Below are 14,902 nucleotides of genomic sequence, written 5' to 3'. Positions count from 1 at the left end.
TGCCTCCCAAACGTATCAGAAAACAGTGACCGTTGGAACGACGAGTCGACGTCCCGGCACGTGTCTGTTGGGAAAAGCCACCGTGGCAAGGCCTGGCACAGTTTGGCAGAATCCAATTTTTACTTGTCTTATAATTCTGATGGATTTTGAAGCATATTTTAATTAATATAATCTGGTCATTGGGAAGTTTAGACTTGAAATTAGATGAAGGTTTTTAACCATCAGAGGAGTGAAGTTCTGGAATAGCCTTCCAAGGGAAGCAGTGGGGGCAAAAGACCTATCTGGCTTTAAGATTAAACTCAATAAGTGTATGGAGGAGATGGTATGATGGGATAACATGATTTTGGTAATTAATTGATCTTTAAATATTCATGGTAAATAGGCCCAATGGCCTGCGATGGGATGTTAGATGGGGTGGGATCTGAGTTACTACAGAAAATTCTTTCCTGGGTATCTGGCTGGTGAATCTTGCCCATGTGCTCAGGGTTCAGCTGATCGCTATATTTGGGGTCGGGAAGGAATTTTCCTCCAGGGCAGATTGGAAGAAGCCCTGGAGGTTTTTCACCTTCCTCTGTAGCATGGGGCACGGGTCACTTGCTGGAGGATTCTCTGCTCCTTGAAGTCTTTAAACCACGATTTGAGGACTTCAATAGCTCAGACATAGGTGAGAGATTTTTTGTAGGAGTGGGTGGGTGAGATTCTTTGGCCTGCGTTGTGCAGGAGGTCAGACTAGATGATCAGAATGGTCCCTTCTCACCTTAATATCTATGAATCTATATTTTCTCTCAGTTTTTACTGATTTACATTTTCACAGTTGTGAGCCCTCACGGTGTGGTGTTATGTGCGGCTGTTCCCCAGCTGCTCTATCCGAGAGGTGGCTGCAGCTCAGTGCTGGGTGAGCCATCCCTGTGCAACATTATTCATGGCTGCACCCCACCTGCCCTGCCCCAGAAGTGGCTGCATCTCCGCCCCGGGAGCTGGGTGACTGTTACTCAGCACTGGGAGAGTTGAATATTTGCTGAGGGTTTTTGTTTCAGTTCCAGAAATCCCACGTTTCTGAGAAGAGGCAGCTGCTGGGGTGTGGTCTCCGGAGGGAGAAGTAGTGGTGACTCCCTGAAGGTGTCGAGCTGACGAGGAGCTTTCTCTCCGCTAGGGCTCTGGCCAAACTGTTTAGGTCCAGGGGAGTCACAACTCCAGCACTTCCAGTGCCCATTACAGCACATGCGTTTCCACCAGACCCGGCCAAAGGGCCCGTGAGGGGAGCCGAGGAATGAAGGGTCCCTGCCCAGAGTGGGATTCTCAGAGCAGCTCTGCCGACCTGGCGCTCCTTAGGGACACGCTGGCAATGACGTCTGGGCAGGGAAGGGCTAACAACTCATTCTGGCTTCATCTGCCGCTGGTCCGGATGCCCCACACTGAGCTCCCTGGCTCGCTCTGCATGGGACTGTTACCCCAGGGCGACGCCAGGGAATCGTGTCTCCCTGTGTTTAATGTGCTTTCAATGCAGGCTGGACCACTCCTTAAACTCCCCTGGGTTTGCAGAGAGCCTGGCGCATCAGCTCTGAGAGGGGAGCAAGCTGGCCCCAATCCAGAACGTGGTGCTAACTCTGATCCCCGCTAAGGGCATCTCACTTCTCAACATCCCAATGTCTTCGCTGTGGATCCCAGGCATCGAGGCCAGAGGGCAGCGATCACACTAGGAAGAGCTGCAGAGCCATCGGTGAGAGCTGTCAGGTTTAGATGTTGTTTATCAGTAGCTGGCTGTGACACCCTCCGCCGCGTCTGTTTCCTGTCTCCCGCAGGTGGAAACCGAAAGCAGTGTGGGAACTGCTCTTTCCAAGAAACAAGCGGGTTAGCAGAATTCATACTGGCTGCAAAACTAGAGAGCAAGCAAAGCCCTCAAAAAGCCCTGCCCCGTTGCAATGTTTCTCAGGGGACGTACAACCAGCACTGAGCGGATGCTGGCGTGCAGTGGCTGGGTGACAGCTGCAGAGTCACACGGCGGTTTTCTCAGTGAGGACCTTGCTGTCACGAGAGGTTGTTCTGAAGCTGACAGCTGTAGAGGGCTCCAGGAGCATTTCCTTTTTTGGGCTTTTCCCTGCTATTGGGTACGAAACTGCTCCAGTTCACTGGTCACTTGACCAGTATCCTGCTCCTTTTTCTCCTTCAAGGGCAATCAGAGGAGGAATGTCTGCCTGTGTCTGCAGAGAGCACAAAACCGCAGCTCAGAGAGGTGTGAACTGCACCCAGTGTAACTGACACAGCGTCACTGCCTGAGTCTGCAGAGAGCCTGAGCCCATCGCTCGGAGAGGTGGGATCTGCCTGTGACACTGCGAGTTTACCCAAGGTGTCCAGGGTGAACCACTATCCCCTGCTCACAGTGTGGGAGAGAGGAGCCTGGGGCCAGTTGGGGGAAATTCACCGTTAACTCCCAGATACTGACAGCACTTACTCTCCGCTCTGGGCTCCCCAAGCCCTGCGCTTTCCCCTGCCACACACCCCTCTCTGTTGCACTAACGTGCCCCATCTCTCATCCTCTGGACACCTGCAGTGCCCCACGATCCGCTGACTCCCAGCGGCGCCCCCCACAGGTGATGGGCGTTGCCTCAGTTCCACGCTCTCCTTCACACCCGACACTTAGACGTGGCCACAGTAAAACCAAACGGAGGTTTATTTCACAGAGCTGGAGACAGAGACTCAAAAGAGTCCAAGAGAAGGGCTGGAAACACCAGGTTACTGACAAACATAAACTTCAATGCTAGCCTGCCTGTATTACCCAGCTCCTTTCCTGTCTAATAAGGGATCCCGATGCCCGTGGCCTGGCTGGCCAGGGAAGAGGGGCTGGTACCCACCTCTCATGGGACCCTCCTACGGGCAGAGCATCACCTGCGACCATGACAGATCCCATCTTGGGCCCCTTTTTCTTCTCTTATACAGGCTCAGACTGCTCAGGTCCAGGGCATCCACTTCAGCTCAGCCCCAAGAGTCCTGATTCAGAGTCTTTCCCTAGGTGCTTTTTCCTTTGTCCATGCGCAGGCCTGAGGCTGGTCCTGACTGTAAATGTGGGGCCGGGCCGGGTGGGAAGGTGTCGATTGTTCTCACTCTTGTCTGGGAAGCTGTAGCCACTCTGGGCGCCTTTGCCAGGCAAGTCTGCACCCACTTGCCAGCGCTGAGGTTTGAAGGGATGAACTTTGCTGGGGGCAGGAGAGAAAAGGGAAGGGCCGGGTTGAACTGGGGACGTATATTTACGGTTTAAGGCCTTCCACCGCTGTGTACCTCAGGCTGCATCAGTCACAGTCCCAAACAAATGGGACCCTGAACACAGTTTGTTCTGCCCCCCACCCTCACCTCCCCTCATGTCTCCCCAACTTCCTTGTCCACAGTTTGGGGTTCCAGGAGGTCAGGAAAGTCAGGGTCTCTGGTCTGTTGGCAGCACTGGGGCTCTACCCCCTGCCCTGTGATAGTGGTTCCCGCAGCTAGGACAGGGAGGCGTCACCAGTCGCTCGGCTGCTGTGAGTTCCTCTGCTCCCGCTGTAGTACGTGCAACGGCTCTCCCACAGCTCCTCCCGCACCAGACACTGTGAGCTAAGGCTGAATCCAGCTGCTCCTTTGCTCTGCTGCCTCTCAGTTACCCAGACTGCCACTGGGCTGGCCCATCGGCTATTCCCGGGCTGCACAACTGGCTCCCCTGGTGACATGTGACTTGCCCAGGTGGCTACAAACCCCATCTTCTTGCTGTGACTTTGCAAAGAAGAACAAAGGCCCACAAGAGAGAGAATATAAAGGGCCTTGGAAGCCCCTCCATTTGGTCTGCAGCTGGCTCAAGAGACGGACTCTCCACCCCAAGGAGATGCCTGAAAGAAATTGGAACAAAGGACAGTAACCACGGGGGGTGTGAGTGATTGCTGGATGGAGTCCAGTCTGTGAAAAAAACTTATCGGAACATCTCCAGGGTGAGAATTCATCTATGATCAGTTTCTTAAATGTATTGGCTTAGACTTGCGTATTTGCTTTATTTTACTTGGTGACTTACTTTGTTTTGTCTGTTCTTACTTGGAACTACTTAAATCCTACTTTTTATATTTAATAAAAACACTTTTGCTTATTAATTAACCCAGAGTAAGTAATTAATACCCGGGGGAGCAAACAGCTGGGCAGATCTCTCTATCAGTGTTATAGAGGGTGGACAATTTATGAGTTTACCCTGTATAAGCTTTATACAGGGTAAAACTGATTAATTTGGGGGTTGGATCCCATTGGGAACTGGGTATCTGGGGGCTGGAGACAGGAGTACCTGCTTAGTGGTTTTCAGTTAAAGCCTGCAGTTTTGGGGGATGTGGTTCAGCCCTGGGTCTGTGTTTGCAGCACGCCAGCGTGTCTGGCTCAACAGGGCAGGGTTCAGAAGTCCCAAGGTGTAACAGGGAAAACGGGCTCGGAGGCAGTCTCAGCACCTCAGGTGACAGTCCCAAGAGGGTCTCTGTGACCCAACCTGTCACAATCTCCCCCTCCTCCATACAGTCACGGTCGATGTAGTTAGGCCGACGCACTGTCAGTGTAGATGCTGCGTTGCTTGCGATCCACTGTTGTGAGCCTTCCCACAATGCCCTGCACTGTCAGTTCAATCGATACAGACGCTATGAGGATGCGCATCGCCGGCACAAGGAGCAAAGTCTATCCAGGCGCAAGCGAAGCAATTACTGCGGTGACTCTAGGCCAACATAAGTTAGGTCGACTTCATTTGGTCGTGTAGACACGGCCATCGTCTTGCTTTCTCTACATCTGTAGCTCCGTGCTGTGCTACCGTGAAGCACAGCGTGGGTTCTGAGCTGGAGTTGTTCCAGCTACTGTGTAGCCTCCCCGTGGGACAGCACACCTGGTACTTCTGTGCCTGTCCAGTGGATCGGGGCTGGACGCTCCAGGGGGACACTTGGAGGATGCAGGGGTCAGTGGATGCCGAATCCTAACCCAGATATGGCCTGCGGGGCCCGGGCAGGCAGTGCTTGTCGGACCAGAAGCAGGTGGTTTCGGGGAGCTGATGCACACTAGCCCCAGACAAAAATGCTTCACGTGGAGGGCAGGGAGAGGAGAACCTTACGGCTAGAAAGCTTTTCCTAATGTTCAACATAAATTTCCCACACTGCCAGCTAAGCCGGTGCCTTCTTGTGCTGCCTATGGAGACTGTTCCATCTCCGTCCTTTTATAACAACCTAGCACATATTTGAAGCCTATTCTTATGTCCTGCCTCAGCCTCCTTGTCTCTAGGTTCTTTCAATCTTTCCTCGTAGGTCAGGTTTTCTAAAGCTCTGATAATTTTTGTTGCTCTCCTCTGGACTCTCTCCAATTCGTCCACTTCTCCTTAAAGTGCAGCACCCAGAATTCGACACAACACTCCAGCTGAGGCCTCCCCACTGCCGAGTAGAGCGGGACAAACATCTCCTGTGTCTCACATACGACTCTCCTGTTAACACAGCCCAGAATGACATTAGCGGGGTTTGCAACTGCATCACACTCTTGACTCAAATTCAATTTGTGATCCACTGGAACCCCAGATCCTTTCCAGCCGTACGACCCCCTTTGCCAATTGCTCCCCAGTTTGTAGTCGTGCATTTGATTTTGCCTTCCAAATGCAGCACTTGACTCTTGTCTTAATGGAATTTTTTCTCATTCATTTTGGACCAATTCTCTAATGTGTCAAACTCACCGTGAATTAAAATCCTGCCCTCCACGTAGCTAAGAAGAAACCAGCCACCACTGACAGCTGGAAACAATCCTAGCAAGGATCCTGCCCATGTGAGACTTTGTGTCAGTTGACTTGTCAGCATCTGCACGATTGTCCCAGTGAGGAAGATGATCTCACGGGCATATTTGTGTGACTCTGTCACTATCTGGAGAGCATGAGGATGGGTGTGGTATAAACCGCGAGCTAACTAGTTAGATCTTTGTATGTACTGTGCCCTGTCCAGCTATCCAGCCATGTCCCATCTATAATCCCTGTCTCTAGCTATCCCTATCAGCTCTGTCTCGACCTCTATATCTTTTCTCTCTGTCGCATTATTAGCGAGGGTGGTAGAGAGGCTACCAGTCAGGGCTGCCCGACACTTTCCATTTTAAGACCCTGTTTTCAGTTGCCTATAACTTTGCCAAACTAACCATTTGGGGTGAAATTTCCCAGGTCGGGTGTCTGCCTCCAGCTGAAGTTTTGGGGAAAGTTTCCCTAAAATCATAGAATCATAGAATCATAGAATATTAGGGTTGGAAGGGACCTCAGGAGGTCATCTAGTCCAACCCCCTGCTCAAAAGCAGGACCCATCCCCAATTAAATCATCCCAGCCAGGGCTTTGTCAAGCCTGACCTTAAAAACTTCTAAGGAAGGAGATTCCACCACCTCCCTAGGCAATACATTCCAGTGTTTCACCACCCTCCTAGTGAAAAAGATTTCCTAATATCCAACCTAAACCTCCCCCACTGCAACTTGAGACCATTACTCCTTGTCCTGTCCTCTTCCACCACTGAGAATAGTCTAGAACCATCCTCTCTGGAACCACCTCTCAGGTAGTTGAAAGCAGCTATCAAATCCCCCCTCATTCTTCTCTTCCGCAGACTAAACAATCCCAGTTCCCTCAGCCTCTCCTCATAAGTCATGTGTTCCAGACCCCTAATCATTTTTGTTGCCCTTCGCTGGACTCTTTCCAATTTATCCACATCCTTCTTGTAGTGTGAGGCCCAAAATTGGACATAGGACTCCAGATGAGGCCTCATGAACGTCGAATAGAGGGGGACGATCACGTCCCTCGATCTGCTCGCTATGCCCCTACTTATACATCCCAAAATGCCATTAGCCTTCTTGGCAACAAGGGCACACTGTTGACTCATATCCAGCTTCTCGTCCACTGTCACCCCTAGGTCCTTTTCCGCAAAACTGCTGCCTAGCCATTCGTTCCCTAGTCTGTAGCTGTGCATTGGGTTCTTCTGTCCTAAGTGCAGAACCCTGCACTTATCCTTATTGAACCTCATCAGATTTCTTTTGGCCCAATCCTCCAATTTGTCTAGGTCCCTCTGGATCCTATCCCTGCCCTCCAGCGTATCTACCACTCCTCCCAGTTTAGTATCATCTGCAAATTTGCTGAGAGTGCAATCCACACCATCCTCCAGATCATTTATGAAGATATTGAACAAAACCGGCCCCAGGACCGACCCCTGGGGCACTCCACTTGACACCGGCTGCCAACTAGACATGGAGCCATTGATCACTACCCATTGAGCCCGACAATCTAGCCAACTTTCTACCCACCTTATAGTGCATTCATCCAGTCCATACTTCTTTAACTTGCTGACAAGCATACTGTGGGAGACCATGTCAAAAGCTTTGCTAAAGTCAAGATACTATACATCCCCTGCTTTCCCTTCATCCACAGAACCAGTAATCTCATCATAGAAGGCGATTAGATTAGTCAGGCATGACCTTCCCTTGGTGAATCCATGCTGACTGTTCCTGATCACTTTCCTCTCGTGTAAGTGCTTCAGGATTGATTCCTTGAGGATCTGCTCCATGATTTTTCCAGGGACTGAAGTGAGGCTCACTGGCCTGTAGTTCCCAGGATCCTCCTTCTTCCCTTTTTTAAAGATTGGCACTACATTAGCCTTTTTCCAGTCATCCGGAACTTCCCCCATTCGCCACGAGTTTTCAAAGATAATGGCCAATGGCTCTGCAATCACAGCCGCCAGTTCCTTTAGCACTCTCAGATGCAACTCGTCCGGCCCCATGGACTTGTGCACGTCCAGCTTTTCTAAACAGTCCCTAACCACCTCTTTCTCCACAGAGTGCTGGCCATCTATTCCCCATGTTGTGATGCCCAGCACAGCAGTCTGGGAGCTGACCTTGTTCGTGAAGACAGAGGCAAAAAAAGCATTGAGTACATTAGCTTTTTCCACATCCTCTGTCACTAGGTTGCCTCCCTCATTCAGTAAGGGGCCCACACTTTCCTTGACTTTCTTCTTGTTGCCAACATACCTGAAGAAACCCTTCTTGTTACTCTTAACATCTCTTGCTAGCTGCAACTCCAGGTGTTATTTGGCCTTCCTGATTTCACTCCTGCATGCCCGAGCAATGTTTTTATACTCATCCCTGGTCATTTGTCCAATCTTCCACTTCTTGTAAGCTTCTTTTTTATGCTTAAGATCCGCTAGGATTTCACCGTTAAGCCAAGCTGGTCGCCTGCCATATTTACTATTCTTTCAACACATTGGGATGGTTTGTCCTTGTAACCTCAACAGGGATTCCTTGAAATACAGCCAGCTCTCCTGGACTCCTTTCCCCTTCATGTTAGTCCCCCAGGGGATCCTACCCATCCGTTCCCTGAGGGAGTCGAAGTCTGCTTTCCTGAAGTCCAGGGTCCGTATCCTGCTGCTTACCTTTCTTCCCTGTGTCAGGATCCTGAACTCAACCAACTCATGGTCAGCGGTAGCTGAGAATAAGGCTAGGAGGAGAAAATACATTGTTTTGCCCTGTGTCTTGGTTGCAGGGCTCTCACTACTTCTCTGAGACTGCCTCTGGGTGCACCCCGTCATGGGCCATTATTAGCACAGACAGACACACAGCCTACCCCTCCTTTCACTGGCTGGGAGGGACAGTTCTGGGTTTCCACTCAGCAAAAGGGCCTGGCATTTTGCTCTAGCTCTTCGCACAGGTGGATCCCAGCCAATCCCCCATGGCGTGGTCATTCACCTCCTCGGGAACCTGCCCCCCCGTATCTTGGCTGACACATCCAGCATCACATCCCTGGGAACCTGCCTATTCAAAGGTCTTTCTGGGACCTTTTGCCCAGGAAGATCCCAAAGCCCTTTATGGAGTGAGGGGAGCTGCTGGTATCTGGAGATTAGGCAGGGGACTTGGTGGGCAACCGTTAGGAGAAGGCAAAAGAGGGATCCCTCCATGGGGTTCCCCACCTGCACATGTGGGGTACAGGGCTCACTGTGCCTCACTGCATCTATGCAGGGGTCGTCCCTGTTACCTCTCCTGTGGTGGAGTCGTGCCTTTGGCCTGCTCCCAGACCGATCACTCATGGATCCATTGTTTGTGTCCTAGCAGGACTGAAAACGTGCTGTCCTGCCCTTACGAGTGGTATCCAGTGACCAAACCAGCGAAGCATTGTTTATTTAGCAGCAGAAATGTGGCATTAGAGAAAAAGTTGTTAAAACAACAGCCTGTATGTATGTCTGTCTACCTAGAATCCTACCATTTCCTGATGTGAGCCCCGGTAGGTCGGGCTTCTCCAGCAGGCTCCTGTGCCTGGATCCAGTTGCCCTCCCATTGCTCTTCCACCCGCCCCAAGACTTGGGCCACATTTAACTCCTTCTGGGGTTCTTTTTTCTCCTGAATTCACAGGAATTGGCCATTCCCAGTGAAAACAATTTTGTAGGTTGGAAGGAGACAAGAACTGGGGGGAGGGATCGCTCAGTGGTTTGAGCATTGGCCTGCTAAACCCAGGGTTGTGAGCTCAATCCTTGAGGGGGCCATTTAGGGATCTGGGGCAAAAATTGGCGATTGGTCCTGCTTTGAGCAGGGGGTTAGACTAGATGACCTCCTGAGGTCCCTTCCAACCCTGAGATTCTATGAAAATCTAATAACTCTGCCATTGTTCCTTTAACATTAGAGCTGGCTGAAACTTTTGGAGACAAACTCCCGCCCCAATCCCCACCCATTAAAAAAGGCAGATTGAGCCCCAACTTCTGTTTTTGAAAGTAAAAGTTGAGACTTTACAGTTGGGTAGAAAATAGGGACAACGTGGCTGGAGGGTAACAGAGGCCTGTCTGGTTTCAAAGTAGCAGCCGTGTTAGTCTGTTTCCATGAAAAGAAAAGGAGGACACCTTATTAGAGCATAAGTGATGAAGTGAGCCGTAGCTCACGAAAGCGTATGCTCTATTAAATTTGTTAGTCTCTAAGGTGCCACAAGTCCTCCTTTTCTTTTTACAGAGGCCTGCCTGAGTCTGCAGAAAGCCTGAGATGGGAAAATACCATATACCTCTTGACAGAGGGTGTAAACTTCTAGGCCCACTACTCTGCAGGGTCCTGCGAGCCCCACCCCAGCAGTGCCTCTATGTAGCACAACAGAGGATGAACCCAGTCAATGCTGTGAATGAACTAGGGAACCCCACTGCTGTCACCAATGCCCCCTCCAGAGAAAGGAGCGGGGCAAGATGCATCATGCTCCTTTCACTTCTAATGTTGTTGTGGCCACAATATGCGGGTGTTGCCATAGGCTGGTCCACGTGCCTACAGCTCCAAAGGGCTGGATTGTGAAGCCTGGAGTGGGAAGGAACCTCTCAGTAATGCCAATTTCTCTGCCACTCTAGAGGGATTCTGGGGGGCCGCTGATATGTGACCACAATGGGGCCTGGTTCCTGATGGGGGTTGTGAGTTGGGAGGATGGCTGTGGCCAGCCCAATAGTCTGGGTGTCTATGTTGAGACGGTGCCCTATGCTGAATTTGTATGGGGATATGTGGGCTCTGGGGGTCCAAGCCATGAGCCTGGAGTCCTGAACCTTGTTAGGATAAAGATATTCAGGCCTGTCTGCAAAGGCCTGTACTTTAAGAATTTAGGTGTATTCTTATCACTTGGCTAGTTCTAGAGGTATAAAAGAAAGAATCAAAATCACTGTCTGCTGGTGTAAGGGCCTTCTCTTACTGTGACAGTCTGAGGCCCTGTTCTTAGGCTCAGGCCTTTGGCTAAGCAGCAGAGGCAGCCATAAGCTGGGAAGCGACCGGTCACATCCTCACATTCCAAACTAGTCACATTGAAAGAAGGTGCTATTGAGCTGTTAGGCACTATCAGGACAGAACTGTATTCCTATCACCTCCAGAGAAAGGGAAGTGCCTAGAAAATGTAAAAGGAAACTTAGTTTGATAGCATCCTGTCTGGCAAGAACTCACTTCTCAATAGCTGGGATGTGAAATCCTCACTTCTGTATTGTCTTGTCATTATAGTTCCCACTTTGCCATTGTTTGTCTGTATAATCTCTGTCTGGTTCTGTGATTGTTCCTGTCTGCTGTATAATTAATTTTGCTGGGTGTAAACTAATTAAGGTGGTGGGATATAATTGGTAACATAATCATGTTACAATATGTTAGGATTGGTTAGTTAAATTTCAGGAAAATGATTGGTTAAGGTATAGCTAAGCAGAACTCAAGTTTTACTATATAATCTGTAGTCAATGAGGGTGTGGGTGTGGGAGATGGGAACAGGGAATGGGGGTAAGGAAATTGCAATCATGTTTTGCTAAAGGGGGAAATGGGAACAGGGAATGGGAGTAAGGAAGTTGGAATCATGTTTTGCTAAAGGGGGAAATGGGAACAGGGAATGGGAGTAAGGAAGTTGGAATCATGTTTGGCTAAGGGTAGGAATGGGAACAGGGACACAGGTGTAAGGCTCTGTGGTGTCAGAGCTGGGAAGGAGGATACTAAGGAAGGAAACTGGAATCATGCTTGCTGGAAGTTCACCCCAATAAACATCGAATTGTTTGCACCTTTGGACTTCGGGTATTGTTGCTCTCTGTTCATGCGAGAAGGACCAGGGAAGTAAGTGGGTGAAGGAATAAGCCCCCTAACAAACCTCAGGGATGAATGATGCCAGAACCTCCTTCAGCACGTTCATTCTTCTCTTCATCACTCTCCATATGTCACTGTGACCCCCCTTACATCTGTCCCTCTTCCATTCATCCAATAATGAAACTCCATTGTCTGGGGGCAGCGTGACATGACTACAGGAGAGGATCTGAGATCTACCAGCAATGCCCACAAGCCTGAGTCTGCAGAGAGCCTGAGCCAATTGCTCTGAGAAGGAGGAGCTGCTCTGTCATAAATATAAAGGGAAGGGAAAACCCCTTTAAAATCCCTCCTGGCCAGAGGAAAAATCCTCTTATCTGTAAAGGGTTAAGAAGCTAAAGGTAACCTCGCTGGCACCTGACCAAAATGACCAATGAGGAGACAAGATACTTTCAAAAGCTGGGAGGAGGGAGAAAAACAAAGGGTCTGTGGCTGTCTGTATGCTGCTTTGGCCGGGGACAGAACAGGAATGAAGTCTTAGAACTTTTAATAAGTAATCTAGCTAGGTATGTGTTAGATTATGATTTCTTTAAATGGCTGAGAAAAGAGCTGTGCTGAATAGAATGACTATTTCTGTCTGTGTGTCTTTTTTGTAACTTAAGGTTTTGCCTAGAGGGATTCTCTATGTTTTGAATCTAATTACCCTGTAAGGTATCTACCATCCTGATTGTACAGAGGTGATTCCTTTACTTCTATTAAAAGTCTTCTTGTAAGAAAACTGAATGGTTTTCCATTGTTCTAAGATCCAAGGGTTTGGGTCTCTGGTCACCTATGCAAATTGGTGAGGATTTTTACCAAACCTTCCCAGGAAGTGGGATGCAAGGGTTGGGAAGATTTTTGGGGGAAAGACGTGTCCAAACTACGTTACCCAGTAAACCCAGATAGAGTTTGGTGGTGGCAGTGGAAGTCCAAGGGCAAAGGGTAAAATAGTTTGTACCTTGGGGAAGTTTTAACCTAAGCTGGTAAAAGTAAGCTTAGGAGCGCCTGCACTCTGCCATCCCACAGCTAATGCCAAGCCGCGGAGCCCGTGGGAGGCTGTGGCCGTGGCAGGACTGGCCCTAGCGGGAGGAGGCACCGGCTGCTGCGGGGCAGGTCACGGTTGCTACCAGGAGGAGACAGAATTTGCAAGGCCGATTTATTGACGATCTTCAGAGCACAAGTCCTGAGATCAGAGTAACGACAGGGCCCTTCCCCGTCGACTTCCCAGTCACCCAAGGGGGCGCTGCAGAGCTGCAGGAAGGGCTGGATATAACCCCCTGCCCCCTGCCCTCCCCACCCCTGTAGCACCCCTGTTCTTCCATCCACCAGCCTCTCCCAGCCACGTCCCGCAGACCCCAGCAACGTGGGGCCCACACCCAGTGCTAAGGGGGGGGGGTCTATACACACCCCAGCTGGTGGGGGGCTGCCAGCTCTGCTTTCTCTGCAGCTCATGCTCAGGAGGGGGGTGCTGCTCCCATGCTATCTGTGCTGGGGGGGTTGGCAATGGGGCAGGTCACAGGCCCGTCAGCAGGAGCCCAGCAAAATGGGCACCTAGGCTCCCTGCTCTAACCCACCAGACCCCACTCCCCTCCCAGAGCTGGGGATAAAACCCGTTTCCCTCTCATGCCATGTCGTGCTGCAGTGCTGGGGCAGAGCTACCATCCTTGTTAGGTTTGTTTTCTCTGGCATTAAGCTCAGGTTAAGTTTAACCCTCTCAGTTCAGCAGGCCCAGAGCTCAGAGAGTCTCCCCCCATCCTAGGGTGATTTGTGAGATGTCCCAGAATGCACTGCTGCGGGGCGAGCTGCTTTCTCTATCAATGAGATGCGGAGGAAGATCAAATTAGAACATCACCCACGCGAGCCTTTTTTGAGAGTGGGGGAGGAAGGGCCAATATTTGCAAACAGAACAATGGGCCAGATAGTTTCTAGGAGCACCAGGGCTGCCCCCCTAAGCCAAGAAGCCTACCTGGCAGGGGCCACTAGGGTCACCTCTGGACCCAGGGCATAGCATGTCATTTTTGATCCAATGGCTGCATTTCCCAAAGCGTTCTCTGCAGGTCGGCACAGTGATGAGAGGAACCTGCAGCTCCTGAAGGGTCTTGGGCGGCTTCAGTGTATCTGGAAGGAGAGAGCCGGGGATGGAGCATAGTGGGAGGCCGAGGGAGCTGGAAAGGACAGGGGGGAGCTGGGAAAAATCTCTCCCAGTGTAACGGACTGGCCAAGCGCGTGAGCTACATCGCCGTCTAGGGGCTGCAACTCACAATGCACAGAAACGTCACAGATTCTTTGTGTGTGTGTGTGTGCTCTTGTGGCTACACAGCCCTGTGTGTTCAGAGCTCCAGGGAAGGCCTCTCCGACTCTGGAGGCATCAGCCACCCCCGGGAATAGGGGCTGAATAGCAGCCCCCTCAATCGCCCCTTAGATCCATCACACTCCCATCCCCCCTCACCATCACAGCCCCATCCAATGCGGCCCCAGCCCATGACCCAGACTTTTCCCCTGCTGGGAATGGGGTGGAGAGGCCCGGTAGGGCGATGGGGCGGATGGTGTCCGTGAAGGTGACAGGTTCCGTCAGCTGCACGAGGGCGATGTCGGCGACAGACGTCTTCTGGTTGTAGTCGTGGTGGACGATGATGCGACGCATGGGAGAGGCGCTCCCGGTTGGGAGGGAGAGCTGGTACTCTCCCAGGTGCATGCGATACGCAGAGTCAGGGAAAGAGCTGGGAGAGGAGGGGCAGAAAATACCGATCAACACCCCCTTCTGGCCCGGGCCCCTCCCTCACTCCACCTCTTCCCCTAAACCCCCACCCATCTCTTCCACCCCCTCCCACGAGCGACACCAGAAGCCGGTGGGATGGAGCAGAACGGGGTGGGGTCGGCTGCGGCTGGGTCGCTCGCTTTTGCCAGCACCAGGCGCTCCGCTAACCCCCCAGGCCAACCTGGACCTCACATCCAGAAGCACGGGGCCCCTCAAAGCACAGGGCACGGGGAAGTTGCCCCACTCTATCCTATGGATGGGATGGCTCTGACTAACGTAAGGTAGCTCACATCGACCTGACTCTGGAAGTGTCTTCCCTAACCTTTTGCTGCTGCCGATGTAAGGGCCCCACTGCGCCAACTTAATAACTCCACCTCCACGAGCGGCCTAGAGACAAGGTCGATGTAATTAGTTTGATACATGTCAATGGTGACACTGCGCTGCTTACGTCAACTGTTAATGGCTTTCACGAGCCTTCCCACAATGCCCCACACTGACAGTACAATCGATACAAGCCCTGCTGATAAGGACACACACCGCCGACACAAGGAGCAAAGCGTAGC

This window comes from Lepidochelys kempii, chromosome 6 (assembly GCF_965140285.1).
Source record: "Lepidochelys kempii isolate rLepKem1 chromosome 6, rLepKem1.hap1, whole genome shotgun sequence".
NCBI classification, from domain to species: domain Eukaryota; kingdom Metazoa; phylum Chordata; order Testudines; family Cheloniidae; genus Lepidochelys; species Lepidochelys kempii.
Note: the sequence above shows the minus strand (reverse complement) of the source record.